The sequence below is a fragment of the Sciurus vulgaris genome (assembly GCF_902686455.1).
Source record: "Sciurus vulgaris genome assembly, chromosome: X".
NCBI lineage: Eukaryota > Metazoa > Chordata > Mammalia > Rodentia > Sciuridae > Sciurus > Sciurus vulgaris.
Genome location: NC_136471.1, coordinates 98,367,733 through 98,373,732, shown reverse-complemented (window position 1 = coordinate 98,373,732; position 6,000 = coordinate 98,367,733). Strand labels below are relative to the sequence as shown.

The following is a 6,000-nucleotide window of genomic DNA, read 5'->3' as shown; positions in this document are numbered from 1 at the left end:
GTGATTGGCTCTACCAGACCACAGGCTCTTCATCCTCCAGAAATGGTTATTACACAGCCTTTCTGGGAAGACAGATAATTTTGTAAAAATGACATGAGCTTTTGCCAACTCCATTTCAGCCTCTTAACCTCTTGGCAGCTGCTTTAGGAGCATCACAGAGCTGGCTGAAACAGTTTCCAGAGCATAACAGAGTGGGCATTAATCCCGCAGATTGATTGCCAAACAGGAAAGAAAAATGGCAGCTTCAAAAAAGGCAAAGACATAGTGATTGGAGACTGAGACTGCTTTAATGATGGGCCAAGGTGTCTCCCCAAACTGTGGCTGAGTTCCATTTTGGGTGCGGTATCCTCCTATCTTCAAAGGACTTGGCTCTTTTGACATTCTAAACCATAGAATGAAGAAGAAAATGATTGAGAACACAGTTCCAGCTCTTTCTCCACTCACCCTTTCTCTATGCCTCCACATTCCTAGCTCCCACCCACTGTGGCTTGACTTGGTTGTTCAGTCTACACCGAGCTGCATTTGTAATAAGCACAGGTCGTTCGTTCCCTTTCCTTCAGCCTAGAATTATCCCTACTTCTTTTGACTCCTCTGGTTGGTCCCTACAGTGTCATGGCAAGATGGATTTCTTTCTCACTCTCCCTCTTTCTTTCCCTCCTCTCCCTCTTTCTTTCCCTCCTCTCCCATTTCATGCATCTGATATGTGTTTTTCATGTATCTATCCATGAAATCTATTTTGGGCATCTGGATGGACTATTGCTCTCAATATAACAGTAAATCAATATTAAGCATGTGTAACCTAGACAAATTATTTATGAATAAATATTGTTAGTCTTTTCCCCTCCCTATTTTTATATGAGTACCTGAAGGAAATATAAGCTGTGGTTCCCCATACAAATTATGACCCTGAGGAGCCATATACTATCAAATAGAAACCCAGGGAAAACAGGCTACAGATTTAGGACTGAAACAAATTAAAAGGAATAATAAATGTGAAAATTATTTTTTCCAACCTTCCTTGTTTAGCCACCCAGCTTCTGAAATTCTTCTGAAATTTTGCGTTTGGTTTTCTTAGTTCTTAAGACTTAACTTGAAAATAAAAGACAAAACTGGTTCAGATTTTTTACTACACATTTAGTCATCATGAAGGCATGCAAAACCCTTCTATAGAGTTTCAGAAGTTGAAAAAAAAAGTGATCTTGGTGCCCTCAGATGAAGTCTGTCTCACTCAAACCTAAGGATCAGGAGTCTTGGCCAAGATTCTAGTTGGCCACACTGTCACAGTGATGCCCACTTCCAGGCTGTTGGGCATTCATAAGGGATACAGTCCCACACATAGAAAATGCCTGCATTTTTTCATAATAAAAACAATACATTTGTATGACTTTTATTTTCTTCTTAGTTCATGTTAATAGTTTTAATTTCTCTATAATGAACACAATATTATCAAAATATTTTTATTTTTTATTATTTATTGATGCTAGGGATTTGAACCCAGAGGTGATTAACCACTGAGCTACATCCTCAGCTCTTTTTATTTTTTATTTTGAGACAGGGTCTTGCTAAGTTGCTGAGGCTGGCCTCAAACTTGCGATCCTCCTGCCTCAGCCTCCTGAGTCACTGGGATTACAGGCATTCGCCACCCTACAGGGCTCAAAAATATTTTTAAAGTTCTGAAGGAATACTTATTAAATATAGAAAAGTAAAAATATTTTTAAAGAATCTGAAGTTGCTCTTTCTGATACTTTTCAGTGTCACCAGAATGGTGTGTGTGAACTTCCTGCCTGATGTTCTCAAGAGCATCAATAATGCTGAAAAGAGAAGGAAATGCCAGGTCCCTATTAGGTCATGCTCCAAAATCCTTGACCAGTTTCTAACTGTGATGATGAAGCATAGTTACATTGGTGAATTTGAAATCATTGATGATCACAGAGCTGGGTAAATAGTTGTGAACCTCAGAGGCAAGTTAAACAAGTGTGGAGTGATCAATCCCAGATTGGATGTGCAGCTTAAAGACCTAGAAAAATGGCAGAATAATCTGCTCCCATCCCAGGGTGAGTTTAGTTTCATTGTATTGACAACCTCAGCTGGCATCATGGACCATGAAGAAGCAAGATGAAAACACACAGGAGGGAAAATCCTGCGTTTCTTTTTCTAGGAATGTAAAACAAACATACAAAGAATACCTCAATGGAAAAAAAAAAAAAAGAATCTGAAGCTGCATGATCTTAATCCAACCATTAATATTTTATTCTTTACAGTCTTATTTCTATGCAAAACTTTATTGAAAAAGAAAAAAGTCAAACACAAGAAACAAAAACAAAGTTCAACAAATGTAGAATATTTTGTGACCTGTTAGTTTCTCTTAGCATTGGATCATAAGTGTTTTCTCATTGCATTATAACTTCTTCTAAACAGAATTTTAATATAGTGGCATATATAATTGTGTGGGTATGACCTAAATTAGCCATTTCACTTGTGTATTTAAACAATTCTCTGCTATTTAAAAGAATGATGTGATTATCATTTTGATGCATAAATCCTAACATTTCTTTTAGTTAAATTTTTATGGTTGCATTTTTAAAAACAAAATTATAGATTTGTATAATCTGGAAAGTCATATAGCTCTGCAGGGTTTGTTATAAGAATCAGCTTCTATCTCACTCCATTTGCTTTGCCACACAGGCAATGACATCTTTTAGCTAGTTCTTTTGCCTACTTACTGCCACTTCTCTTAACATGTTCACAATGAAACTTCTTGATTGTCTTTGGTTTAGTCATTATCTATTGAATCTCCACCAAAGAAGATGACGATTCATTTTTCTTTCCTTCATCCCAGCCCACTCTTCCCATGCCTACCCTTCTTATAGTCCCAATAAAGATATATAATTATTTTGGTCAAAGTGATATTTTGTGTTTGAATTACTATGGCTTTGTAAATGCCATTCAAAGTCACAAGGTATACAATGCCCACTTTTCTTCCCCCACATAGCTTTTTGTTTTCTCCAAAGTGGAATGTGTTGTTATGCCTTTGCTTGGTTTTCTATATATTCCTCTTTAATTCAAAGCCAAGTTCTTCACCAGTTTTCTAAATCTTCTCCCAAAACATTTAGAAACATTAGGTTTGTGTTTCGTCTTCCTGAAGGAATGGCTTTTGAAACCTTCTGAACCTGTCCTCCTATAGACAGGGTGAGTCTATTGGTGGCACTTGGAGCCACTTTTACCAGCATCCTGGGATCTCTTTCTTCCCCCTTTCTATTGTTCCCTTAAGAAGAAGATATCCTCCAAGAGCATCCTACAACAGAGTGCTTGAAAAATTTTTTTGAGAACTTGAATATCTGAAGTTATTTTGCTTAGTTTGAATAGAAATAGAATTGATTGATTATTTGGGTAGTAAATTCAAGGTTGGAAGTAATTTCCCTTCGGAATTTGGAAATCACCACCACCTCTAGAAAACTGTGGGATTTTTCCCCCCTCTTTGTCCCTAGGGTTCTGACCTTTCATCTATTGCAATGGGCACTGCAAAAATCCTAATCGAAACACTAATGGCCTTTAATTCTCAGAATGTTAATCTTGTGTTGATGATTGCCTCCTGTATGCAAATGTATGTGTATTTGTATGTTCATGTCTCTGGGTATGTGTCTTTGAACTGTATATGTCTTTGTGTGTGTTCCTATGTCACTATGTGGTGCCTGTGTTTATGTACCTTATCTGGGTCTTTGTGTGTCTGTCAACCTGTGTGTATGTACTCTTTGGAACTCTTATTTTTGGGAATTGAACCTCCTGGACTAATTCTGTAATTCACTTTTTAATCCATAACTTTTAATCTGACTTTTTGCTCTATTTCCTGGGAGTTTTCCCACTGGTCAAATCTGGAAAAATTCAAAGCATCAAAATAAGTGATATTAAATTATAACCCATTGAACAAAATAAGACTAGCTCATACTTATATAAACATATTAATAAAACAGTAGGTAGGGGGAAAGAAAAATCTCTTTTTTACAATAGGCTGGCAACCAATAAATGTAGAAGGAACCAGAATTAGAAAATCATCATTTGGCAACCATTAGAATAAAAGCTGATTCATGCAAGAATCATCAATGAAAGTTAAAATGAGTAGGTAGAAGCTTGATGAATAGAGAATATTTATATTGTCTGGAAGTATTTCCTCTTTGGTTTTGTATTAACTTTGAAATCGAAGGTTTACTAATAGACCCTACCTTAACCAAATGAATGTCACCAGTAAGGGACAAACTGACCTCATATGTCTTCAGATAGAATATAGTGAAGAAGGCACAGCATCTCCCAAAGTGAAGAGCCCAAATCACATCATAAGGAAGCATCAGACAAACCCAGATTGAGGAACATTCTACAGAATACCTGGCTGTTCCACTTTGAAGACATCAAAGTGATAAAACACACGTGCACATACACATACACACAAAAGGACTGAGAAACTATTCCAAATTGAAAAAAGACCAGAGAGATACAACAGCTCAATGCAATATGTGGTCTTGGATTGGGTCCTGAGATGGGTAAAAAAAAGTTTCTTTGAAGGATATTTTTGGAGAAATTGACAAAATTTGAATAAGGGCTGTAGTTAGATAATAGTGCTGTATCAATATTAGTCTCATGATTTTGAGCATCATATTGTGGTTATGTAAACCTTTATTTGTTTTGAGGTTATAAATTCAAGTATGTAGAGGCACATATGTAAATTTTATAAAATGGCTCAGGAAAAAAAAGGGATGGAGAAGTGGGGAGAGCAAGAGGCACTGGAGCAATAGAAGGAGGGAGGGAGAAAATGATACAGCAAACATGAGAAAAAAGGAAACAATTGGGAATACAGATGCAGGGCATATGGGAGATGTTTGTAATTTTCTTTCAGCTTTTCTGAAGGCCTGAAATAATTTCAAAATAATGTAAGGGGGAAAAATGAAAATAAAAGGAGTGGGGAACTCAAACAGATGGATGAATACTCTGGATAGCCAGTGGGCTTGGCCCAATGTGACCTTCACTGTGTGAACATGCCTGGGCGGGGGAGGCTGAGGAACTTCTGATGTCAAGTCTTTTCCCCTCGGGGTTCCTTCATCCCTTTCCTGCCTGGAGGTGAAGGCCAGGCTGCTAGTTCAGCAAAGGGCGGGGAGCTCACAGCCACTGTGCACACAAGACCTTGATTCTTCAGTTTTCAGTGTGACCCATCATCCTAATCTCTGCATGCTGCCCCTGAAGAACCTTTGACAGCTTTCTGGGGAAGGGGCCTGTGATAGTTGTTGGTCTTGGAGGGTCATTATTTGGCTGTACAGAGTGGGGAAGACCAGAGATTCGACTGCTTCTGAAAATAGTCCTTTAAACCTCATCCATGTTTTAGCCACCTTGTCTCCCTCACTTCCTGAAGAATCTAATGCCGCCAATTCCTCAACATTTTGAGGGTGTTTGTGGTATAAATTGGGTTGGTTCTCAGCATTCTTTGCTGCCAGTTTAGGATTCAGTTCTTTTGATCCTAAGTTACTTGCTTTCCAGCTTTCAAAATTGTGTTTCTATTTTTCTCCTCTCTCATTTCCCCCTGTCTTGTAGTTTGTGCCTATTAAAAATTCCACTTACTCTTGTTCAGTGGGGGGTTACAAATGTTCAATCCATGATTTTTAACAACCAGTCTGTGCATAAATCTCTCTGCATTCTTGATTACTTCCTTTGGATACTGTCCCAGAAGTGGAATTACTGGGTATAGTGTGCAATCCTTTTTGAGGCTCTTGATGAACTTTGCCAAATTGCTTTGCAATAGGATTATATTCTCACCAAGTTTCCATGACTTGCCTCTTTTCCTGAAAATTTTCCTGCCTTGGGTAGGATCATTTAAAAAATAAAATATTAAAATATTTGCTATTTTGACAAGTGATATATGAACTCACTTTTGGTACAATTTCTCTTGAAGAGTGATTTTTCACTGAGAAGCTCCAGGTATGAGCAGGAGGCAGAAAGATGAATTTGGATAAATGA

The 6,000-nt window shown here is 37.6% G+C and overlaps 1 pseudogene across 1 annotated transcript; it reads left to right on the top strand.

Annotated features, from left to right (window-relative positions):
• Positions 1–1,762: 1,762 nt before the first annotated feature.
• On the top strand, positions 1,763–2,158 carry LOC306651363 (small ribosomal subunit protein uS8-like; annotated as a pseudogene). The gene has a single exon. The product of its transcript is annotated as a small ribosomal subunit protein uS8-like (transcript).
• The last annotated feature ends 3,842 nt before the right edge of the window (positions 2,159–6,000 follow it).